The sequence below is a fragment of the Anolis carolinensis genome, chromosome 4 (genome assembly GCF_035594765.1).
Source record: "Anolis carolinensis isolate JA03-04 chromosome 4, rAnoCar3.1.pri, whole genome shotgun sequence".
NCBI classification, from domain to species: domain Eukaryota; kingdom Metazoa; phylum Chordata; class Lepidosauria; order Squamata; family Dactyloidae; genus Anolis; species Anolis carolinensis.
Genome location: NC_085844.1, coordinates 252,306,646 through 252,333,763, shown reverse-complemented (window position 1 = coordinate 252,333,763; position 27,118 = coordinate 252,306,646). Strand labels below are relative to the sequence as shown.

General features: G+C 42.2%; 1 protein-coding gene and 1 long non-coding RNA gene across 2 annotated transcripts in view; both read left to right on the top strand.

Annotated features, from left to right (window-relative positions):
• vstm2l (V-set and transmembrane domain containing 2 like) overlaps positions 1-27,118 on the top strand; it is a 127,918-nt gene that overhangs the window by 24,226 nt on the left and 76,574 nt on the right. The gene's annotated exons all lie outside the window — the stretch shown is intronic.
• Positions 24,256-25,469, top strand: LOC134298568 (uncharacterized). The gene is made up of 2 exons (XR_010005676.1): positions 24,256-24,800; positions 24,887-25,469. It is a non-coding gene; the product is annotated as an uncharacterized LOC134298568 (long non-coding RNA).

Below are 27,118 nucleotides of genomic sequence, written 5' to 3'. Positions count from 1 at the left end.
GTGGGGTCTGTTGGAAACTAGGCAAGTGGGGTGGGAGAAAGAACTCTTGTCTGCCTGAGGCAAGTGTGAATATTGCAATTGGCCGGCTTGATTAGCATCGAATAGCCTTGCAGTTTCAAAGCCTGGTTGCTTCCTGCCTGGAGGAATCCTTTGTTGGGAGGTGTTAACTCGCTATGAAACCATGAAAATGAACAAAATCTGGCTACCAGTATTTAAAAAAAAGTACTCTAAAATCGGGACAATAAATAAAGAACAACACTCAGAAGACACTGAATTCCAGACAAGAACCAATCAGGTCCAACAAAGGATTCCTCCAGGCAGGAAGCAACCAGGCTTTGAAACAGCAAGGCTATTCGATGCTAATCAAGATGGCCAGTTGCAACATTCACACTTGCCTTCAACAGACAAGAGTTCTTTCTCCCACCCCTAGCCTTGCAGCTTCCAAGCCTGGCTGCTTACCGCATGGGGGAATCCTTTGTTGGAAGGTGTTACTCTGAATATTCTACAGGGATATAAACCCCACTTACTTAGTTTCCAACAGGCGTCACAACCTCTGAGGATGCCTGCCATAGATGTGGGCGAAACATCAGGAGAGAATGCTTCTGGAACATGGCCATACATCCCAGAAAAGATGAACCCAATAACGAGATATTGACCAGGCTCTGCATATGCAGTGTCCTTAAACTCTTGTTATTGAGCCAGTATTGTGTAGTGAAGTGAGCATTGGACTACGACTATGGAGACAGTGGTTCGAATTCTCACTCATCTATGGAAGCCAACCATAGATGACCTTGGGTGAGTCACACTCTCTCAGCCTCAATGGAAGGCAATGAACAAATCTAGCCAAGAAACCCATGATAAGTTTGTTGTAAGTTGTAAGTGACTTGAAGGAACAGAGTGACAATTTCGTCTTTTAGACGGGGCAGAAATCTAATTGCAAGACTGGGAGATGGATGCATTTAATTGGAAAAGGGAGGGTTGTTTGTTCTCAAAGGGGGGGAGAATACTCGTAGCACCAGAAATCATTTCCTGCTTCTCTCTAAGCAGGTGTCACAATAATAGACCGTCCCATATAATGCACTATACCCAAGAGCATAGGCAGAATTCTGTCCTAGTCATAATCCCTGGGAAGAACAGCGCTGCCTCTTGAACAATTTGCTTGCAATCACGAACATCTCTGCAGAATTTGTGGAGCTGTGTTGATATAACGAAGCAGTGATGACGACAAGGCCATTTCAGGACTTAAAGGAAAACAAAGAAAGATTGTAACCATACTAAGGACCCTGGATGCAACATTTCTGGTCTGCATTGTGATTTTGTTCCAAAAAAAGCGTGCATCTGCATGGTAGAATGAATGCGGTTTGATACCACTTTAACTGCCATTGTTCAGTGCTGTGCAATCCTGGGATTTGGAGGTTATATACCAAAAGGGATTCCTGAGCATGTGCAGAGAGCCAATATGAGACTAAAAACTTGCTCTGAACTTCTAAACAGTAGAGTAGGTATAAATGCATCAAGGAGTAGCTCCTGAGCATGTGCAGAGAGCCAATAGGAGACTAAACACTTACTCTGAACTTCTAAACAGTAGGGTGGGATACAAATGCATTAAGGAGTAGCTCCTGAGCATGTGCAGAGAGCCAATAGGAGACTAAACATTAACTCTGAACTTCTAAATAGTAGAGTAGGTATAAATGCATCGAAGAGTAGCTCCTGAGCATGTGCAGAGAGCCAATATGAGACTAAACGCTTACTCTGAACTTCTAAACAGTAGAGTAGGTATAAATGCATCAAGGAGTAGCTCCTGAGCATGTGCAGAGAGCCAATAGGAGACTAAACACTTACTCTGAACTTCTAAACAGTAGAGTAGGTATAAATGCATCAAGGAGTAGCTCCTGAGCATGTGCAGAGAGCCAATAGGAGACTAAACACTTACTCTGAACTTCTAAACAGTAGGGTGGGGTAAATGCATCAAGGAGGAGCTCCTGAGCATGTGCAGAGAGCCAATAGGAGACTAAACACTTACTCTGAACTTCTAAACAGTAGAGTAGGTATAAATGCATCAAGGAGTAGCTCCTGAGCATGTGCAGAGAGCCAATAGGAGACTAAACACTTACTCTGAACTTCTAAACAGTAGAGTAGGTATAAATGCATCAAGGAGTAGCTCCTGAGCATGTGCAGAGAGCCAATAGGAGACTAAACGCTTACTCTGAACTTCTAAACAGTAGAGTAGGTATAAATGCATCAAGGAGTAGCTCCTGAGCATGTGCAGAGAGCCAATAGGAGACTAAACACTTACTCTGAACTTCTAAACAGTAGAGTAGGTATAAATGCATCAAGGAGTAGCTCCTGAGCATGTGCAGAGAGCCAATAGGAGACTAAACACTTACTCTGAACTTCTAAACAGTAGGGTGGGGTAAATGCATCAAGGAGGAGCTCCTGAGCATGTGCAGAGAGCCAATAGGAGACTAAACACTTACTCTGAACTTCTAAACAGTAGGGTGGGGTAAATGCATCAAAGAGTAGTTCCTGAGCATGTGCAGAGAGCCAATAGGAGACTAAACACTTACTCTGAACTTCTAAACAGTAGGGTGGGGTAAATGCATCAAAGAGTAGTTCCTGAGCATGTGCAGAGAGCCAATAGGAGACTAAACACGTACTCTGAACTTCTAAACGGTAGAGTAGGTACAAATGCATCAAGGAGTAGCTCCTGAGCATGTGCAGAGAGCCAATAGGAGACTAAACACTTACTCTGAACTTCTAAACAGTAGAGTAGGTATAAATGCATCAAAGAGTAGTTCCTGAGCATGTGCAGAGAGCCAATAGGAGACTAAACACTTACTCTGAACTTCTAAACAGTAGAGTAGGTACAAATGCATTAAGGAGTAGCTCCTGAGCATGTGCAGAGAGCCAATAGGAGACTAAACACTTACTCTGAACTTCTAAACAGTAGAGTAGGTATAAATGCATCAAGGAGTAGCTCCTGAGCATGTGCAGAGAGCCAATAGGAGACTAAACACTTACTCTGAACTTCTAAACAGTAGAGTAGGTATAAATGCATCAAGGAGTAGCTCCTGAGCATGTGCAGAGAGCCAATAGGAGACTAAACACTTACTCTGAACTTCTAAACAGTAGAGTAGGTACAAATGCATCAAGGAGTAGCTCCTGAGCATGTGCAGAGAGCCAATAGGAGACTAAACACTTACTCTGAACTTCTAAACAGTAGAGTAGGTACAAATGCATCAAGGAGTAGCTCCTGAGCATGTGCAGAGAGCCAATAGGAGACTAAACACTTACTCTGAACTTCTAAACAGTAGAGTAGGTACAAATGCATCAAGGAGTAGCTCCTGAGCATGTGCAGAGAGCCAATAGGAGACTAAACACTTACTCTGAACTTCTAAACAGTAGGGTGGGATACAAATGCATTAAGGAGTAGCTCCTGAGCATGTGCAGAGAGCCAATAGGAGACTAAACACTTACTCTGAACTTCTAAACAGTAGAGTAGGTAGAAATGCATCAAGGAGTAGCTCCTGAGCATGTGCAGAGAGCCAATAGGAGACTAAACACTTACTCTGAACTTCTAAACAGTAGAGTAGGTAGAAATGCACCCAAGAGTAGCTCCTGAGCATGTGCAGAGAGCCAATAGGAGACTAAACACTTACTCTGAACTTCTAAACAGTAGAGTAGGTATAAATGCATCAAAGAGTAGTTCCTGAGCATGTGCAGAGAGCCAATAGGAGACTAAACACTTACTCTGAACTTCTAAACAGTAGAGTAGGTATAAATGCATCAAGGAGTAGCTCCTGAGCATGTGCAGAGAGCCAATAGGAGACTAAACACTTACTCTGAACTTCTAAACAGTAGAGTAGGTATAAATGCATCAAGGAGTAGTTCCTGAGCATGTGCAGAGAGCCAATAAGAGACTAAACACTTACTCTGAACTTCTAAACAGTAGAGTAGGTATAAATGCATCAAGGAGTAGTTCCTGAGCATGTGCAGAGAGCCAATAGGAGACTAAACACTTACTCTGAACTTCTAAACAGTAGAGTAGGTACAAATGCATCAAGGAGTAGCTCCTGAGCATGTGCAGAGAGCCAATAGGAGACTAAACACTTCCTCTGAACTTCTAAACAGTAGAGTAGGTACAAATGCATCAAGGAGTAGCTCCTGAGCATGTGCAGAGAGCCAATAGGAGACTAAACACTTACTCTGAACTTCTAAACAGTAGAGTAGGTAGAAATGCATCAAGGAGTAGCTCCTGAGCATGTGCAGAGAGCCAATAGGAGACAAAACACTTACTCTGAACTTCTAAACAGTAGAGTAGGTAGAAATGCACCCAAGAGTAGCTCCTGAGCATGTGCAGAGAGCCAATAGGAGACTAAACACTTACTCTGAACTTCTAAACAGTAGAGTAGGTATAAATGCATCAAAGAGTAGTTCCTGAGCATGTGCAGAGAGCCAATAGGAGACTAAACACTTACTCTGAACTTCTAAACAGTAGAGTAGGTATAAATGCATCAAGGAGTAGCTCCTGAGCATGTGCAGAGAGCCAATAAGAGACTAAACACTTACTCTGAACTTCTAAACAGTAGAGTAGGTATAAATGCATCAAGGAGTAGTTCCTGAGCATGTGCAGAGAGCCAATAGGAGACTAAACGCTTACTCTGAACTTCTAAACAGTAGAGTAGGTATAAATGCATCAAGGAGGAGCTCCTGAGCATGTGCAGAGAGCCACTCACCTTGTGATTGTAAAAGCAAGACTCTTCTCTAAGCTCCTGTGATGAAAGGAGTTATATAAATGTTCCAAAGAGGACTTCTGAGCATGTGCAGAAAGACATGCACTTTGTTAATGTAAGGATAAAATTTCTAAATGTAAGGTTGGGATGCAAATACATCGGAGTGCTCCCTGAGCATGTGAAGAGTGCCATTTACCTTGTGATTATAAAGGCAGAAGGCGGCTTCTGTGAAGAAGGCAGGGATAGAAATGCACCAAAGAGTGGCTTCTGAGCATGTGCAGAGAGCCACCCTCCTTTGGAATGACAGTATATTAAATAGAAGGGTGGGATACAAATGCACCAAAGAGTGGCCTTTAAGCATGCACAGAGGGCCCATTCATCTTGCAAATGTAAAAGGCTACCTGAAGCCACAAAGAAGGGTAGTGTAGTCCTGTGCCAAAGAGTGGCGTCTGAGCATGTGCAGAGAACTGTTCTCCTTGCAATTGTAAAAGGTTAAGATATAAGGAAGGGTGGTGTATCAATGTGCCAAAGAGTAGCGCTTGAGCATGTGCAGAGAACCATTCTGCTTGCAATTGCAAAAGTCTAAGCTATAAGGAAGGGTGGGGTATCAATGTGCCAAATAGTATTGTCTGAGCATGTGCAGAGAGCCAGCCACATTGCGATTGTAAAAGGCCACCCTAAGTTACAAGGATGGCTGGTGTACCAGTGTGCCAAAGGGAGCCCTGAGCATGTGCAGAGAGTGCCATTCACCATATCGCTGTAAAGGCAAACGTTTTTTCTAGGCTCCTGTGAAGAAAGGTGGGATATCAATGCGCTAAAGAGAGCGTGTGCAGAGAGCCACTCACTTCTCTGCATGTGAGAATAAAAGAGTCCTCCAAGCTCCTAAATGTAAGGTTGGGGTACAAATACACCAAAGAGCAGCTCCTGAGCATGTGCAGAGAACCGTTCTCATTGCAATTGCGATGGTTTTAGCTATAAGGAAGAGTGGTGTATCAACGTGCCAAAGAATGGTGCCTGAGCATGTGCAGAGAGCCCATTCATGTTGCAAGTGCAAAAGGCTAGCTTATTCTATAAGGAAGGGGAGTGTACTACCGTGCCAAAGAGTGTCGCCTGAGCATGTGCAGAGAACAATTCTGCTTGCAATTGTGAATGACTAAGCTATAAGGAAGAGTGGTGCATCAATGTGCCAAGGAGTGATGCCCGAACATGTGCAGAGAACCCTATTCATCTTGCAAGTGCAAAAGGCTACCAAAACCACAAGGAGGGCTAATATACCACTGTGCCAAAGAGTGGCTCCTGAGCATGTACAGAGAACAATTTTGCTTGCAATTGTTAAAGACTAAACTATAAGGAAGAGTGGTGTAGCAATGTGCCCAAGAGTGGTGCCTGAGCATGTGCAGAGAACCCTATTCATCTTGCAAGTGCAAAAGGCTACCAAAACCACAAGGAAGGGTAATATACCACTGTGCCCAAGAGTGGCTCCTGAGCATGTTTTAAATTCTATGTTTTTAGTAAGTGTTTCATTTTTCTGGTCAATGTTTAACTATTATAATCTGGTGCGTGTTATTGCTTATTGATGTATTGTACATTGTTACTGTTTTTGTATCTGATATTTCTGTGAGCTGCCCCGAGTCTCCTCCGGGGGAGATGGTGGTGGGATACAAATAAAATTATTATTATTATTATTATTATTATTATTATTATTATTATTATTATTATTATTATTATTTTATTGTATGACACAGCAAACAAGATAGATATACTGGATTTCATTTCACAAAACCACAAGTCGAACACTTCCCAAGTGTCTAGGACTGTGTGATGTATTTTCGGATGGTGCGTGCAGATCCCATTAGGGTGGCCTTTTGCAGTTGGCAGATCGTGATTTTGTCAATGTCTATTCTTTTGGCACGGCACCCAGTGTGCCCATCACCACCGGGACCACCTGCACTGGTTTCTGCCAGAGTCTTTGAAATTCAATCTTGAGGTCCTGATAGCGGCTGAGATTTTCCTGTTGTTTTTCGTCAATGCGACTGTCACCTGGGATGGCGACATCAATGATCCAAACCTTTTTCTTTTCTACAACTGTGATGTCTGGTGTGTTGTGTTCCAGAACTTTGTCAGTCTGGCTTCGGAAGTCCCACAGTATCTTTGCGTGCTCATTCTCCAATACTTTTGCAGGTTTGTGATCCCACCAGTTCTTTGCTGCTGGGAGGTGGTACTTGAGGCATAAGATCCAATGAATCATTTGGGCCACATAGTTGTGCCTCTGTTTGTAGTCTGTCTGTGCAATTTTCTTACAGCAGCTGAGGATATGATCAATGGTTTCGTCGGTTTCCTTGCACAATCTGCATTTTGGGTCATCAGCTGATTTTTCAATCTTGGCCTGAATTGCATTTGTTCTGATGGCTTGCTCCTGGGCTGCAAGGATCAGGCCTTCTGTCTCCATTCGTGAGGGTCCCATTCGTGAGCCAGAGCCAGGTCTTCTCCTTATCAGCTTTTCCTTCAATTTTGTTAAGGAACTTTCCATGCAATGTTTTGTTGTGCCAGCTGTCAGCTCTAGTTTGTAGTGTGGCTTTCTTGTACTGTTTTTTTGTCTGCTGTGCTTTGAGGAGTTTCTGATTTTTGACTTCAATCAAAGCAGGTTCTTCACTTTGCTTTACATATTCTGCCAGGGCATGTTCTTCTTCTTTGACTGCTTGTTTTACTTGTAAGAGTCCTCTGCCCCCTGATCTTCTATTATTATTATTATTATTATTATTATTATTATTATTATTATTATTATTATTATTATTATTATTATTTTACGCAAAGCTACAAGGAAAGAGGGGTATACTACCATGCCAAAGGGTGCATTGAGCATGTGCAGAGAGCCAAATTCCCCTAAAACTGTTGCTGGAAGCACAGCTTGGAGGCCTTCCAAGGTCCTGCTGCTCCTGGTTTTACAAATTATGCTCCTAGACGAAGGCTGACCTCCCAGGCTTTAACGAAGGCCACTAATGAATCGCCTGGCACCTAGGACTCCCTGGGCATCGTTTCTCAGCCGTCTTCCAGAAGAGAGACCCATGGGCTATGAAGCTACGAAGGAGGAGACAATTACTAGGCATTTCTTATCTGATCCTCCCCGAACATCGGCACAGTCGGTGCCGCAAAGGCAGCCCAGTCATTTCGTTGAGGAAATTGCTTTTCCTCCTTCTTCTCTCCGTCGGTGCTGGGCTTTTGTCAGAACAGGTTGCAAAGAGACGCCGCCGAACCTCCTCCGTTTGCGGCAAGCGCCGTAATCGAGTGACTTCGCCGGCCTTCCCCGTTATTTCTCCTCTTGTGTGCAAGAGAGATTGAGACCCAGAAAGGAAATTGTGCCCGACGCAAGGCCGGATTCAGCCGAAGAGGAAACTCAAGCGGTCAATAGGATGGGCATCACAACACAATAGAAAATGAAGGGCTTAGATCCCATCTAATGCAGTTTGACACCAATTTAAAAGCTATAGTCCAATCCCATGGAATTGTAGGAGTTTTGCAAGATTCCAGTACTATTTGGCAGAGAAAGCTAAAGATCTGGTAAAACTGGCTGTAATTGTTAATGTGGGATTTGTGTATTGGTAGTGTTTAAATGAAATTTGTGTCTAGCATGGATTGCATCATCCAGGAAATGCTATAGTGTGTAAAGAGTTAATTTGGTAAGAAGCTGTATTGACCTTGGATATGTAGCTGGAGACAGAGAGGAGTGTCCAGACTACAAGTGTGTTTGTATATAGCTGATTGCATCAGATGAGGTCTGTTCTGCCTGCTGAGAAGATCTGTGCTGTTTGTCTAGAGCGAAAGTCTTATGTCCATTGTCTGCGAGTCTGTTTGTCTTGTCAAGTAAACTTTGTAGATACTTTTTACATCATCTCTGATCGTCTCTTCGTTCTGCGCTCAACTGACGTCATTCATCTGCTGCTACTCTGTGCGCATTACTCTGACAGTAATGATTTGTTAGGATTGTGACACAAGACTGTGTTAGTTCTGCAGTGTAGATGCACTTTTATTCTAGCAAAGGAACACAGATTTTGCACAGAGTACAAATGAAATTGTGTCTAGTTGAGAGAGAATCCAAGAATCCTATATTTGGAAGGAATCCCAAAGGCCATCCAGTCTAACCCCCTTCTGCCAGGCAGAAAGACACCAATCAAGCCGTCCCGACAGATGGCAGAAGAGGGTAAGCTGGGTGGCTTTTGGGAGTCTCTTCTAACTCTATGACTTTATGTCTGGATGGGTTAAATCCGCCTCCCCTCCTGCCGTAGTAATGGATGTCGGCTTGGAGGCTGCACTAACCACTATATCTTCGTTTTACGAGCTCGCCAAGCTGTCCCAGCAGGCGTTTTCAATTCTGTTTATCTCGATTTCCCCATTGAGTTCATTTTATTTCCCCTGATTTTTGTTTCCTGGAAGATTTATTCCTCCTGATTCTCCCCCGCTACCTGGAGTTTATGACGGGGAGAGTGGCTATAAAGACGAAGAGGCCGCGGCCCTCTCTCCCGCTTCTGGCTTGGTTTGGGTTGGAAAGAAGCAGCGGAAAAGATGCAAACCCAAAGTGAAGTGTGCAGTCAGGCATGGTTTCACATACATGTGCATGTATGTTGCGTCTGCATGTGCATGTATGTTGCGTATGGACGTACATGCACATTGCATTGCACATTGCATTGCACAGCTTCAGAAGTCAATAAGGATGTCAATGCAATGTGCAATGCAATGTGGAGCAACAGCCTCACAACTCTATGGCCAAATCTGGGATGGGATCCTGTTGACATCATTGTCTTCGTCGTCATCATGGTCATAAGTGTGCAATTGGGCATGGTTTCACATACATGTGTATGTATGTTGCGTATCAATGTGCATGTATGTTGCATATGAACGTCCATGCACATTGCATTGCACATTGCATTGTACAACTTCAGAAGTCAATAAGGAAGTCAGTGCAATGTTCAATGCAATGTGGAGCAACATTCTCATGACTCTATGACCAAATCTGGGATGGGATTCTGTTGACATCATTGTCTTCATCGTCATCATAGTCATAAGTGTGCACTCGTGCATGGTTTCACATACATGTGCATGTATGTTGCATATCAATGTGCATGTATGTTGCATATGGACGTCCATGCACATTGCATTGCACAACTTCAGAAGTCAATAAGGAAGTCAATGCAATGTGCAATGCAATGTGGAGCAACAGCCTCATGACTCTATGACCAAATCTGGGATGGGATTCTGTTGACATCATTGTCTTCATCGTCATCATAGTCATAAGTGTTGCATATGAATGTGCATGTATGTTGCATATGGACATGCATGCACATTGCATTGCACATTGCATTGTACATTGTATTCCACAACTTCAGAAGTCAATAAGGAAGTCAGTGCAATGTGCAATGCAATGTGCATGCACATCCATACGCAACATACATGCACATTCATATGCAACATACATTGCATTGCATATTACATTGTACATTGCATTGCACAGCTTCAGAAGTCAATAAGAAAGTCAATGCAATGTGCAATGAAATATGGAGCAACAGCCTTATGACTCTATGACCAAATCTGGGATGGAATCCTCTTGCCATCATCGTCATAATCATCATCATCATCATCTTCATCATCATCATCATCATCATCATCATCATCTAAATTTGAAATACTGTTGACTTGAAGGCATGCAATAATAACAATGTGTACATATTAATCTCTGGATGCATTTACTCTGTGGAATGAATCTAGTTTGACACCACTTGAATTGCTGTGTCTCAGTGTTAATGGAATCCTTGGAGTTGCCGTTTTGCAATGCCTTGAGTCTTCTCCGTCAAATAAGGCTGTGCCTCACCAAACTATCACTCCCAGGATTCCATAGCATTGAGCCAGGGCAGTTAAATTGGAGTCAAACTTCATTCATTCGACAGTGTGGATGCATCCAAGATCAGACCCACAATATAAATCTCATATGAGTTCTTGTTCAAATATATACAGTGCTATTTTGGGGCAGTTATTTTCTCCCTTGGAAGGCTCTCCTTCATACAGTCCTCATCTGTGAGTCAGGATTCCATAACACAACTTTGCAATACTTTGTAACATAATTGTTTTTTTCTAACTTACCTATATTGCCTCACATTTTAAAATTTCCTGCCCTTCTGCAGAGAAATGACACAATAGATCTGCCTCCATCTGGTTTTCCTAACTTCAGCCACTCAGTTAATACCTGAGCCATGTTCATGTGTTTTCATGCAGATTTTGTTTGCTGGTTTTGACTGCTGTTGTCCATGGAGTGATGCCAAAAAGACTATTCTCAAACCAAGGCTTGGTGCTGACATCCAGGGATGCATCTGTTAGGTAGACAATGAATTGTTAGATAGAAATATGTTGCCTGTAACTGCATTGTGCATTATTGGTTGGAAAAATACAGTTCTAATGGACATGTGGTCACACACATCCACTAAAAGGTTAAGTAGGTGGTGATGTGGAATTGTAGAGACAAGCTGAAGAAGCCATGACCATATTATAGGCATGACGAGGGCTACATCATGCACTGTTGGCCCTGTTTGATGGCAAGAAACGATGGGTATCAAACTGAGTAGCAAACAAGTGTGCTCTCTCTTGCTATGACTTTCTTGCTATGATTCATTTGCTGTGATTCTCGCTTCTTGCGGTATTGTTGCTTATATCTGTCGTGAGTATATCTCTGTATGTTACCATAGGAGATCAGGGGATTCTGATGTGCATATACAAGGGTTGAATGAAAAGTAATGCCTCCACCTTCGTTACTTGGGTTTGGATGGGAGTATTTTAATAAATCAAACGCAGAAATAATCCTTAGAATGTGCTCTTTAACTACCACTATTCACTTTTCCACATCATCACCAGATAATTGGATAGATTTCAGCCAATAATGAACAAGTTTTCTGAAGCCGTCACGGAAGAGGTCGACACTCTGTTTCCGCAACCAGCATCTCACAGTCCCTGTTGTGCACAGATCTTCTGAGAGCCAAGCAGAGCAATGCTGTGACCCCCATGTTCTTGTTAAATGCTGATGATGCTTGAAATTTCTCTCTGAGGGATACGACGATCGTCCTGAATCAATCTGTCAACCTTTTCCTTGTGAAACTCGGTGGTTGCTGTCACAGGACGCCCAACTCTTTGTTTGTCACGCAAGTCGGATGTTCCCACCTCAACATCTTTAAACTTACTCACCCAACAACACACAGTACTCACATCAACACAATCCCCATAAACAGCTTGCATTCTCTGACGAATCTCCTTTGGGGTGACACCTTCTGTGGTCAAGAATTCAGTGAGTGCACGTTGCTTAAGTCACATTGACCGACCGTCTGTGCGGGGTTCCATACTTCACACTTTAACAACACAACCGTTCAATGAAAAGGCTTCTCACCAAGTGGAACTAACTGTAGAGGAGAGTCTACTGAACAAGCCAGGACCTGCCGCAGACCAGGACTGCCATCGGTTGAGGAGTTACGAAGGTGGAGGCATTACTTTTCATTCAACCCTCATAGCTGCACGTAAGCAATGAGTCAAGATTAAAGCCTCCACTGTGAGTTTGGATGAAAACCAGAGCTAAAGTGAGCGGCAACAAGATCGGAGGCTGTTCAGTAAAATCTCTGCTGACTACTGATAGAAGACTCTGCAATGTTTGGGTTGATTTTTATAGCTTGTCCTGAGACAATCAATCCAGTGTCCAGCATAGCGAGGGCATGGTAGAAGAAGGAGAAAACTATAAATCATGCACCCATTGTGCTGTTTTTTTTCTTCTGACAACACGTACATTGTAGTTTGACACCACTTTTAAGTTTCCTCACTAAAGACCTTGTCAAACTACAACTCTCAGGATCCTATAGCATGGAGCCATCGCAATTAAAGCAATGTCAAACTGCATTCATTCTACAGTGAAGAGGCATCCCAGGTTAGATGCAATCAGGCCACATAATTTGTTCTGCAAGTTCGCTCCGCTCTCTCCCGTTTGCTGGAAACAGGATGATCTCTCCATCTTCTTTGCAGCCCTCTCTTCGCGGAAAGTGAATTGCAGGTGAGGGAGATCTTGGCTCCACGTTCGGATTCCTCCTGCACAAATATTTGCCTGGAAAAATAAAAACAGCCTCTCTCTCTGCTCTCTTTCCGGAGGCAGCCTGGGACTCTTCTCCTGCAAGATTGCGGTGCGGAAACTGGGAAATGGCCTCTCTTTACGCCTGGGATGGAGAGGGGAGGCCGGGTTGTTTCCCCTTTTATGCCGCTGGTGAAGAAGTAAAAATTTAACATCCATCATAAAAGCTCCATAACAAGGCCCCAGAAGACAACCGCAAAGTCCAAATACTTTTATCCACAAAGTTCTGGCAGGTTTCTGCCTGAAATCCTATGCCTGAAACTCAAAGAAGTACGAAAACAATCCATAAATAGATGCAATTAATTACTGTATATATTTGCGTATAAGCCTAGTTTTTCAGCCCTTTTTTTAAGACTGAAAAAGCCCCCCTCAGCTTATACTCGGGTGAGGGTCCTGGTTGGCTTATATTTGGGTCAGCTTATACCTGAGAATATATGGTACATTTATTATTTTTCTCTATTATTGTTGCTACTATTACATTTATTTTACGCTATTTATTATTATTACTATTATTATTACAGTAGAGTCTCAATTATCCAACATAAACGGGCCGGCAGAATGTTGGATAAGCAAATATGTTGGATAATAAGGAGGGATTAAGGAAAAGCCTATTATTTACTTCTCTTTTTTGTTTGTTTGTTTGATTTTTTGATTTCTTGATGTAATGTCTATTATCATCTATTGTATTGCTTTTAATTGTGTTATGATAGTTTGTTTTTATATGTTATTATATTGTATCGCTCTGGGCGTGGCCCCATGTTAGCCGCCCCGAGTCCCCGTTGGGGAGATGGTGGCGGGGTATAAATAAAGTTTTATTATTATTATTATTATTATTAAACATCAAATTAGGTTATGATTTTACAAATTAAACACCAAAACATCATGTTATGCAACAAATTTGACAGAAAAAGTAGTTCAATACTCAGTAATGCTATGTAGTAATTACTGTATTTATGAATTTAACACCAAAATATCATGATGTTTTGAAAACATTGACTACAAAAATGTATTGGATAATCCAGAACGTTGGATAAGCGAATTTTGGATAAGTGAGATTCTACTGTAATACATTTATTATTTCTCTCTGATATTATTATTATTATTGCATTTATTATTTTCTCTATTTATTATTACAGTAGAGTCTCACTTATCCAAGGTTCTGGATTATCCAAGCCATTTTTGTAGTCAATGTTTTCAATATTTCGTGATATTTTGGTGCTAAATTCGTAAATACAGTAATTACAACATAACATTACTGCGAATTGAACTGCTTTTCCTGTTAAATTTGTTGTATAACATGATGTTTTGGTGCTTTATTTGTAAAATCATAACCTAATTTGATGTTTAATAGGCTTTTCCTTAATCCCTCCTTATTATCCAAGATATTCGCTTATCCAAGCTTCTGCCGGCCCGTTTAGCTTGGATAAGTGAGACTCTACTGTATATATATTATTTTCCTGTATTTATTATTATTATTATTATTACATGTAATATTCTACTCTATTATTATTAAAAGGATACATAAGCACATTGATATTGAAGAAGATGAGAATAATGATTTGATCAGAGTTGGACAGTCTTATCTTAAATTAGAGCTTTATGTAAATATTCAAAAATATTTAACCTACTGATGCCTCAATTAATGTAATTTTGTTGGTATCTATTTTTATTTCTGATATTCACCATCCTCGGCTTATACTGGAGTCAATGTTTTCCCAGTTTTTTTGTGGTAAAATTGGGTGCCTCGGCTTATATTCAGGTCGGCTTATACTCGAGTATATACGGTAAATAAATTGAGATTTCTATTGAGATTTCTATGGGTACCAGGAAGACAAATCCCAGAACCCTGGAGTAGGAAGAAATCCTCAGAAATCCTCAGAAATCATACCGTCCGACCCCATTCTGCAGGCAAGAGGGCACAATTAAAGCACCCCCGACAGATGGCCATCCAGCTTTTACTTAAAAGCTTCCAGAGATGGAAGGAGACTCCGCCAGACTCCACTTAAACTGCATGCAGAAAGACACCATCAAAGCCTTCCCTGCTGGAGGTTGTAGATGTGAATAAACAGAAGCTTTACCACAATTTCTGAACCAAAATATACCCTGCAGTATAATAAAGTGTCACTCAAGTTTGTGTAACAAGTAACAGTAACTTTACTTCCATTCAAAAGATTATTTATTTATTTATTTATTTACAGTATTTATATTCCGCCCTTCTCACCCCAAAGGGGACTCTGGGGGGATTACATTGCACACATATAAGGCAAACATTCATTGCCATATAAACATAGAAAAGAGACAGAGACAGACGCAGAGGCAATTTAAACCTTCTTCAGCTTCCAGCTTCCTGAGGGTATGCTTGATTCAGAGTCAGAGTGATTTATTGCAGCTGGCTGCTAACCAGAGTGATTGGTCAGAGTGATTTATTGCAGCTGGCTGCTAACCAGCCTGCGCCACAGCCTGGCCCCCTTCCACACCTCGGCCACAACAGGACAACAGTATATATACAGCAGTCTCCTTGAATTCTTACAGAGAAGAATAAACAGTCCTTTTAAACAGTCTTTAAATATGTCTCATTTGCCTTAGAAATAATTAAACTTCAGAGAGTTGGTAGCCATTTCCTTCCTGACTGTTTCCAGTCAGCGCTCTCTTCACTCTCCGAGGTGAAAGTGACAGTTAAAATCGTTTGTCTCAGCAGCAAGCTAGAGACAGTAGCCAATCAGAATGTTGGCTCCTGGTTGGCTCAGCCAATCAGCTGCTGACACATGCCTTTCCAGTCAACCCATTACATCATGGTGTCTTTTACAAATCCACACATTCCCAACAGATAGCCATACAGCCTCTGTTGAAAAACCCACAGAGAAGGAGGGAAGGCAACAACTGGCAAGGGCATGGGAGACTGAGATGGTGTTTTATTGGCCTAAAATACACACACATATAGTTTCCTCTATCACCAGAGACATATTTATTAGGTATACCAAATATAAAACAAACAAGAATCAAATCAAATTACTATTTTTATTGGAACCGCAGCAAGACTAGTTGTAGCTAGAATATGGAATCAAAAGGAGGTACTGTCCATCAACGATTGGATTTTAAAACTGTTCGATATAATACAAATGGATACTTTAACTCAAAGACTAAGAGAAGTCAAAGAAAAAACAGATTGGCTGGGCTTCAGAGACTTTATTCAGAAAGAATAGACTTATTTGATATGTGATATACATCAAAACTACAAGACTGTTAATACCAGAGATGAAAATATATATATATAAAAGAGTGATGGCATCACGGCAGCGGACAAAACAACAAAAGTAAACACCCCACAACCTCGAAAATTGACATCACAACCCCTTATCCATGCCTCTAGGTTGATACAACAAAAAGAAAAGAAAAATAAATTCCTAATTAGAGGGAGAGAAATAATAGTTTTTATCCAATTGCTGCCAATTACAAGGCTAAGCTCCACCCACTTGGTCTCCTAGCAACCCACTCAGCCCAGTGTTAATAAAATAATGATAAAAAAATAAATACAAATAATACAATAAAAATTATGAAAAACACTAAAATAATTAATACAATAAAATACTATAACAAAATGACTAAAAATAATACAACAAAATAATAAAATATAATAAATAAAAAAGATAAGTGACAATAAAATTAATTTAAAAAAATACAAATAACGTCAAATAAAAATTCCACAACAACTTTTCACCGATACCACCACCACTTTGCCACAGCAACGCGTGGCCGGGCACAACTAGTAGACTATAAGATTTTAAAACCCTCAAGAGGTCAATGGGAAGTCATTCATATTTTTCTTTCTTTTTTCTCTCTTTTTTCCCATCTTTATTATCCTTATTTTTTCTTTTTTTCTTTTTTTTAATTTTTTTCTCTCACACCTATTTTTAAGTTTATTATTTATATATTTATTTTTCCTGGTTTTATCTCCTTTTTTTCTTGGTCTCTGGTCTCTACTTTCACCCCACTTTCTACACACAATTGTTTTCCTCGCTTTCACTGTAATTAATTATAGATAAAAGCACAATAAAAACTATTTTAAAAAATACACACACACATTTTAGCAAATAAGTATGTAATTTGTAAAGTCAGTAACTGTCCAATACATCACTTTTAGACCTCTCCTATCCCCATCACAACTAACTTCCCTTGCTTCCCCCACCTTAAAACAGTATTCATAAAATTAAAAATGCAGTTTCTTAATCCGATAGCGTTATCTTTATTTGTGTAGAAAATCAGTATCCAATGCAGAAACGGCCGTAGTTTGCACAGAATTTCCTACGTGGCTCTTTTGTCTTGCAGTGTCAATGCAAAGGAAGTCCCAAAGTGCAAATAATGCTTGAAAACTGCACTGAGAAAACGTGGTTATTTGCGCATTTCTGCAAAGCAACACTTTGTGTATAAGTGCATCTACACTGGAGAATGAATAGTGCGTGAAAGGGCTTTAACTGCCGTGACTCCATGCTATGGAGTCATGGGAGTTGTAGTTTCGCAAGGTCTTTATCCTTCTCTGCCCAAGAGTGCAAGTGACTCAAACAAAGTGGTGCCAAACTGCATTAATATCCATAGTGTAGATGCACATTGGAGTAGTAAACGAGAGATGCCCCCAAAAGAAAATGTGTCCTTATTCCAACTGGAGAAGTATACATTTTATGCTGTGCAGAATCATGGAAAATGCAGCTGGAAATTGCAGAGTCTCGATGCAAAGCCTTTCCCCGATTGCAAACCTCTCCAAAAAGCAGCACGATAAGGCAAAGAGCTGAAGAGCCAAAGGCCAAAGCACGGAACATGTGTAGGTAGAAACGGATGCGATGCCCTGCACAAAAGGGCCGCCGTATTCAGGCTCGTTCTCCCCAGATAGCGGAAATCAATTCCCTGCAGGCGAAAAAGCTCCCATCGCTGGGCCCGGCTCTCTGTTATTGGATGATCCGCGGTGCTTTTGCAAATATTGAATGAAGGCGAGGTGCCGGATTAATATTTAAAGATGCCAGAGCCGTGCTTTTGCAACAATCCCCAGCCTGAGTGCTCTGGTTCAAATACAAGGGTTGAATGAAAAGTAATGCCTCCACCTTCGTTACTTGGGTTTGGATGGGAATATTTTAATAAATCAAATCTGAGGGATACGATGATCGTCCCGAATCAATCTGTCAATGTCCATGACATTGTAGGCAAACCTAGTGGCCGCCCCACCAAAATTGCGCCCCCCCCCCGAAGGCCCCGCACATACCTTTGTTGTTGTTGGCGGCAGCGGCGGGGGGGGGGGGGGGGGACCATCGGCTCCTGCCCCGCCGAACACGAAAGGCCTCAACTGAGGCGTAGCTTTTCTCGCGAGGTCTCATTATCCAAAATGGGGCTCCTGTGCACAGGGCTTCCATTGCTCGCACAGACGGGCGGCTTGGGTGCCTTACCGTGGGAGTCTTGAATAGCTGCCAAAATATAATAAATATAATCTTGTCATGAATATATGATGTTCTGTTTGAATGAAGTTGTTTCAAAGATGTACGGTTGGAGCCTGGAGATGCCATCCTAAGAAATGAAGACTGGAAAACGACAAAAGGAAAATTCATGAACTGCTATTAAAAGTTGCTGAAGTACTGACATGAATGACCAAAGACAAATGATCAATTCTTGGTGGAAAACAACATGTTTACATTACAGTGATTCTTTTAAAGGAAGCCAACACAATGATTCTTTTAAAGGAAGCCAACACAATGCTCCTTAAGAAGGAAAACCAACATCAGGCACGGAAGAAAAGCCAACATCTGTCTAGGAACTGATGCAGTCAGGATGTCTCAGCTGGAAAACACCTTTGATTCATTTACAACTTTTGGAACAATATCTGCAAGAAATATTGCTATATAAGAGACACTTTGCTATTCCAAAAATTGTGGCAGACCGGAAGAATCTTGTCCGCCCGTCATCTTCTCCAAGGGATGGAGGAAGATTGTGTATTTGCAAAATGTCAGATTTGCTCGGAATGCAATCTGGCCTATGCCCGAAGTCTCTTTTCCAGAAGGAAGACGAGATAGTAATGTATGCATGATGATAAGTGAATGTTTATATGTGTGTGAATGTTGAGCAAAATGTAATTCCCTAACATATCTATAGTCTACTTTCTTTCTCTGTCTGACTGAGAATGAAATAAAAGAGCCTTTAAAATGCTTTTTAATGTTTACACGAAAATCTGTATTCACAATTGCAGCATGTCAGTTCTTTGGAGTGCTTCACTGACATCCTCTCTGGCCATTGAGAATTAACCTCTGATTTCGCCTTTCACCCATTTGTGTCCGATTTGGCCTTCTTGGAAGATTGACACATTGGGCTCAGGATCCAGTTTTTAAAGATGCCAAAATCACATAACAGTAGAATAATAGAATAATAGGGTTGGAAGAGACCATATGGGCCATCTAGTCCAACCCCCTTCTGCCAGACAGGCAAAGCACAATTAAAGCTCTCCCAACAGATGGCCATCCAGCCTTTGTTTAAAAGCCTCAAGGAAGGAGATTTCACCAGACCCCGAGGCAGAGAGTTCCACTGCTGAACAACTTTTCTTATGATCAGAAAGTTTTTCCTAATGTTCAAGTGGAATCTCCTTTGCTATCATTTGAACCCATGGCTCCATGTCCTAGTCTCCAGGGCAGAAGAAAACAAGCCTTCTCCCTCTTCCTTGTGATAGCCTTTCACATATTCGTACATGATTATCATGTTTCCTCTCAACTTTCTCTTCTGCAGGGTAAACATACCCAGCTCTTTAAGCCGCTCCTCATAGGGATTAGTGGTCTCCAGACCTTTGATCATGTCAGTTGCCCTCCTCTGAACACCTTCCAGCTTAGAGACATTATCTCTCAATAGATTCTTCTTTGTTGCAGGTTTTTAGACAGAGACAGAGATGGCCCTCTTGCAGGGATGCTTTAGAGGTGGATTTCCTGCATAGGCAGAAATGGGTCAGACTAGATTTATTTATTTATTTATTTATTTATTTATTTGCAGTATTTATATTCCGCCCTTCTCACCCCGAAGGGCACTCAGGGCGGATCATATTATGTACATATAGGGCAAACATTCAATGCCCATATACACATAGAACCGAAACAGAGACAGACACAGAGGCAATTTAACCTTCTCCTGAGGAGATGTTCGATTCTGACCACAGGGGGGAGCAGCTGCTTCATCATCCGCAAACATTCAATGCCTCGAACTCATGACGTCTTGGTCAGAGTGATTTGTTGCAGCTGGCTGCTAACCAGCCTGCGCCACAGCCCGGCCTAGATGTCTTTTGGGGGACCCCTCCCGGTATGAAGAGCAACCCAGCCATTCAGACATCTTCTCCTACCTTCTGCAATGTCTCCTGGGATATGCTTTGGCCTCCTTTTCAGGCTGTTCTGCTCATTCAGCTCTTTCTCGCAAATCTTTTGTTGTGTCTCCGATTATCAGGGTTGAAGCATCGCTTTGCCTTTGACTCGGGAATAATACCCTCTTGAGCACCTCTCAATGCAAAAAGGTCCTTTTGCGTATGTATAAGCACCTTGCGAGATAATGCCATCCTCATTTGGTTTGCCAGGAGTCGCCGGCATCGCTCATCCAAGCTCAGGTGCAAGAGGAAGAGAACCTTCTCCTTCCTCCAGACCAGGGGTCCTCAAACTTTTTAAGCAGAGGGCCGGTCCATAGTCCCTCAGAGTGTTGGGGGGCCAGACTATAGTTTAAAAACAAATAGGAACAAATTCCTATGCACACTGCATATGTCTTATTTGTAGTGCAAAAAAAAAAAAGCCAACGAAATGTTATGGTTTGCAAAGGCACTGTGCTTTATTTGCGTGTTAACTGGAAAATGAAGTGCACGAAGCCGATTGTCTGAGCCTGCAAAGACCTGAAAATTTGATTTGAAACTGTTTCTGTTCTGCTGCTGGAGTACTGGTTTGAACAAGTTTTTGTTCAGTGTGAGTCTGTGTGGTGACTGAGTACTGCCTGGGGAAGATGGCTCTGTACTCAGAGAGTCCTTGCTATTTCTGAGGCCTTGTTTGCTGCTGGGAAACCAGGATGAAGAACCAGGACTGTATTCTTCACTGGAGCAGATTTATGGACTGAAAAAGGACTGTTTAAGACTGCTGGGTTTCTGTAAGCAATCAGAGGGACCATTGTGAATACCATTGTTCTTTGGATCTCTTGGAATTAGTAAAGTTCTTGTATTATTTGTTCTGCAAATCTGAGCGGTGCGTCATTGTTCTGCAGGGTGACTCTGGGCTCATGGGCAGACATAAGAGCGTCCATTTACCATGTACAATCCACAACACGAAAGAACAATACAATATTTAAAAATAAGAACAATTTTAACCCACCAGGATTTCAATGGGAAGTGTGGGCCTGCTTCTTGTTGATGAGATAGTCAAGTTAATTAGGATTTTTGTTGTTGTTGTTAATGTTGTTGTTGTTGTTGTTGTTGTTGTTGTTGTGTGCCTTCAAGTCATTTCAGACTTGGGGCGAGCCTAAGTCTAAAACCAAGGCCAGATAAATGACCTCAGAGGGCCGCAGTTTGGGGACCCCTGATCCAGACCATTGCTTTTTGGCACCGGCTGCATGGGCAACGGGTTCCTATGTGCTCTGTATGCGCAGGCGTAGGCGCGCATGAATCAAACTCCGACAGGGAGCCATTTATCTGGAGCCAACGGCAAGCGGCAGCCGCCGACATGACAAAGGGCTGTTTTTGGAATCATGAGCTCAATGCCTCCCTCAAAATTATAACAGACGGGCAGAGCACCCAAAGCCAAGTTCTCCTTTTCATCTCGTTATTATTTTTCTTTCAATTGATTGCCGCATTTTCCCCCCACTGTTGTGAGTCCTACACTCCTGCATAAATTGAAGGAGTATAATTAGTTATGTGGACGGTCTACATATACCAAATGCACCAGATCCAGTCTGATTTTGGAATCTAAGCAGGATCAGCCCTGGTTAGTCCTTGGATGGGAGATGGCCAAGAATTATACTGGATACTTCGGGCTCTCTTTCAGAGGAAGGAGCTTGGAAAACTACCTCTGGGAGCTCCTTGACTAAGAAAGCCCATTGAAATGATCTCCAGATCCTGTCTGCTCTCTGAGGCTAACTAGAGCCAGCCCTGGTTGATCCTTGGATGGGAGACCGTAAGTGAAAACCAGATTCTATAGGCTGTATGTCAGATGAAAGAACTGTTGCAGCGGTAGAAATGTATGTTTGTAGGACTGAGTAAACAACAAAACCACTGAACCAAATCACACCAAATTTGGCCACAAAAGACATAGCCATCCAATCTATGTCTTTCAAACAAAAAACCTGGAAAATAAAGTCCAAATTAGAGAATGAGGAAGAGCCGTTTTCAACCCTGGTTGCTGGTCAAAAGGGTAGACCCTGCCCGCTTTAGGCCCCGCCCACTTTGTCTCCTAGCAACCCACAATAGCACAGGGGTAAAGCCAGGGTTCAGGCTTTTGAGGCTGCAAGGCTATTCACTGCTATTCCACCTGGCCAACAAAACATTCCCATAAGCCACAGCAACACGTGGCTGGGCACAGCTAGTGTATGTGTGTGTATATATATATATATATATATATATATATATATATATATATATAATGTTTATCTCCATATATATCATATCTATAGCTGAATGGCCCTCTGCAGGGAGGGCTTGGATGGTGTCTTCCTGCCTGGCAGAATGGGGTCTGTCTGGATGGCCTTTAGAGATCCCTTCCAACTGTAGGAGTATATATATATATACAGTAGAGTCTCACTTATCCAACACTCGCTTATCCAATGTTCTGGATTATCCAAGGCATTTTTGTAGTCAATGTTTTCAATATATCGTGATATTTTGGTGCTAAATTCGTAAATACAGTAATTACTACATAGCATTACTGCCTATTGAACTACTTTTTCTGCCAAATTTGTTGTCTAACATGATGTTTTGGTGCTTAATTTGTAAAATCATAACCTAATTTGATATTTAATAGGCGTTTCCTTAATCCCTCCTTATTATCTAAGATATTCGCTTATTCAAGGTTCTGCCGGCCTGTTTAGGTTGGATAAGTGAGACTCTACTGTATATGTGTGTGTGTGTGTGTGTATATATATACACATACACACATACACACACACACACACACATATATATAATGTTTATCTCCATATCTATGATATCTGTAGCTGATTAGTCCTCTGCAAAGAGGGCTTGGATGGTGTCGTCCTGCCTGGCAGAATGGGGTCAGTCTGAATGGCCTTTAGAGATCCCTTCCAACTGTAGGAGTCTATATACAGTAGAGTCTCACTTATCCAACACTCGCTTATCCAACGTTCTGGATTATCCAACGCATTTTTGTAGTCAATGTTTTCAATTAATCATGATATTTTGGTGCTAAATTCGTAAATACAGTAATTACTACATAGCATTACTGCATATTGAACTGCTTTTTCTGTCAAATTTGTTGCATAACATGATGTTTTTGGTGCTTAATTTGTAAAATCATAACCTAATTTGATGTTTAATAGGCTTCTCCTTAATGTCTCCTTGTTATCCAACGTATTCACTTATCCAACGTTCTGCCATCCCGTTTATGTTGGATAAGTGAGACTCTACTGTATATATATATATATAAAATAAATGTCTATCTCCATATCTATGATATCTATAGCTTAACGGCCCTCTGCAAGAAGGTCTTGGATGGTGTCTTCCTGCCTGGCAGAATGAGGCCAGACTAGATGGCCCTTAGAGGTCCCTTCAAATCTTAGGACTCTAAATATATATCATATACAAATGCCTATCTCCATATCTATCATAGCTACAGCTGAATGGCCCTCTGCAGAGAGGGCTTGGCTGGTGTCTTTGTGCCTGGCAGAATGGGGTCAGATTGGATGGCCTTTGGGGACCCCTTCCAATTCTAGGGTCCTAAATCCCTAGCAAGGTGCCATTGCCATTTTATCCTGTAGCTCCACGGTGCAGACTTATGTTCTGCTCCATTTCCATCATCTCCGTCTTGATGCCGAGGTCCCACCGACATCTGGAAGCCGGCAATTAGTCAAGGCCTCGGAGGGCTTTGTGGGCTTTGGGGCCTCTGGCTACCAGGATCAATCTTTCCTATCAGGCGCCAGAGCAATAAATAACGCCGGATTCAGCGGGGTCTCCGCAACCTATTTACTCCGAAGCAAACCATCGCATTTCTCAGGGGCGCCTTTTGATTTATGTGAAGGTTTGCAAATTCAGAAATTGCCTACTAAGGGAAAGCTGAAAGAGCTGGACATTGTTTATATGCTAAATCCCCCCTCCACACACCCCAAATCCAGGTGAAATTAAATCAAGCATAGCAATACAGCAGTGGTGTTGGTGGTGTTGTTATGGTTGAGCCTTCGGGCTCCGGTAATAGAAGAAGGGGTCATAAGACTCCTCGAGAGTCAGACTCTTTCGAGGAGCGTGAAAGAAAACGGCTCCGGGATTTGTTTACAGACCCGACAGATGAGGACTCATTTGAGGGTTTTTCTGAGGGTTTGGAGGAAGAGATGGCCAGCTCGGAGGAGGATGACATGGAATGGACTCGTGTGAGGGAGGATTTGGGTGTTGGGGAAACAGGCAATGAAAGCATGGGAGGTGATTGGCGGGTTGCAGGATCAGACCCATGGACTGGCTGGAGGGATGGAGCGGGATCCACAGCTGGGGATGCTGTGGGGCGTAGTCAAAGGTGCTTAAGCTCTGATGAGGATGATGATGTTGGGGCACCTGGAATTGGGATGGCAGCTGACAGCGATGATGAGCTTGAACTGGGATAAATTGGGGTTTAGGACCAATGTCTAATTGCGTTGGGCAAGGTAATCTGGACGGACGCTTGGGCTTTTGTTGGGGAACTTCCTGAAGACGGGTGTGATTCGTTACTGGATACGTAAGTTTGCCAAGGACACTGGGCATTGACGGCGGGAGGAACTGTGCGGGGTTTTTCTCTGTGCAACTTGTGTTTAATCTCGATAGCTTGGACCTCCGTCGTCTTTTTGACGGGCAATATCTACTCGCACTGGATTGACGCTGGACTGACTGACTTCGATTCTGGATTATCCCTTCTGCTGGCTATCGGTGAGACCTTTGGATTTCTAGACGACTACGCTTGGCTATTGACCTCTGGACCGGATTGGGACCCTGCTGACTGCCGTTACCCTGACTGCTGTGCCTGGACCTGGATATCGTTGGCCGCTGAACCTTAAACTGAATCCTGACTACGACCACGCTTTTCGTTTGCTTCAGGAAGGAATAAACAAGCCTGGTTTATTCTCCTGCTGTTTCTGAGTAGCAGAGAGGAATCTGCTACCAGTCTGTTGTTTACATTCTGACTCCTGTTGATCCTCTTTTGTTTGCATTGTTTGCCAGGCTGAAGTAAGCACTTTTGATTTAATCCGGATTATACTTCTGTTTAACCCGGTTTATCCCTTTGAATCGTTTAAGCTCAAACTGAGTTGTTTTTTGTTACTTATCACACTGAAGTCAAGTGTTTGCCCTGTTCTTTGTCTCCTACGGGCGTTTTTAGTTCTGTAACCTCAATAAACTGAGTTTTGTTTTACTCGCTGGCGTTCTGCCTATGACAGGTGTGGTGTTGTGGTATCTCAGTCCCAAGACAAACCAAGGCTGGATTGGTGGCAAGGCATTTCATTACTTATTTATCTATTATTTCATTATTTATTTCATTGGCATTTCATTATTTATTTGTTCATTACAGTATTTCTACCCCTGCCCTTCTCACCCAACAGAGACTCAGGGCGGCTTACAGTATAAAACACATATATAACAAACATAGTAACATTCAAATTCAGTTAAAAATTAAATTACATTTAAAACATTCATAGAACACATAGAACAGCCCTAGGGGAGTGGCGGCATATAAGTTTGAAAAATAAATAAAATAAATAAATAAATATAAATATGCATTTATGCGAATACTGAGTTCTCCCTTCCTCCCACCCTGGATATCATCCCACAAAGATAGAGAGATAGAGAGATAAATAGACACTCCGTACTCGATGCCTTGTTTCCAAGACCTCATAAATTCAGGAGAAATGTCAGGAGGCCATGCTGCATGGCCATAATAATGAGTTTTCTATTCCTCCCACCCTGGATATCATCCCACAAATCTAGATAGATAGAGAGATAGATAGAGAGCTAGAAAGATTGATAGACACCCTGTACTCGATGCCTTGTTTCCAACACCTCATAAGTTCAGGTGAAATGTCAGGAGGGCATGCTGCATGGCCATAATAGTGAGTTCTATCCTCCTCCCACCCCGGATACCACCCCACAAAGATAGATAGATAGATACTCCATACTCGATGCCTTGTTTCCAAGACCTCATAAGTTCAGGTGAAATGTCAGGAGGGCATGCTGCATGGCCATAATAGTGAGTTCTATCCTCCTCCCACCCCGGATACCACCCCACAAAGATAGATAGATAGATACTCCATACTCGATGCCTTGTTTCCAAGACCTCATAAGTTCAGGAGAAATGTCAGGAGGGCATGCTGCATGGACATAATAATGAGTTCTCTCTTCCTCCCATCCTGGATATCATTCCACAAAGATAGATAGATAGATAGATAGATAGATAGATAGATAGATAGAGAGATAATAGACACCCCATACTCGATGCCTTGTTTCCAAGACCTCATAAGTTCAGGTGAAATGTCAGGAGGGCATGCTGCATGGACATAATAATGAGTTCTCTTTTCCTCCCACCCTGGATACCATCCCACAAAGATAGATAGATATATAGAGATAGAGAGATAGATAGACACCCCATGCTCGATGCCTTGTTTCCAACATCTCATACGTTCAGGCGAAACATCAGGAGGGCATGCTGCATGGACATAATAATGAGTTCTCTCATCCTCCCACCCTGGATACCATCCCACAAATCTAGAGAGAGAGATAGAGATAGAGATATAGATAGATAGACACCCCGTCCTCGATGCCTCGTTTCCAACACCTCATACGTTCAGGCGAAATGTCAGGAGGGCATGCTGCATGGACATAATAATGAGTTCTCTCTTCCTCCCATCCTGGATACCATCCCACAAAGATAGATAGATTGAGAGGTAGAGATAGATAGATAGATATACACCCCGTCCTCGATGCCTCGTTTCCAACACCTCATAAGTTCAGGCGAAATGTCAGGAGGGCATGCTGCATGGGCATAATGAGTTCTCTCTTCTTCCTTGG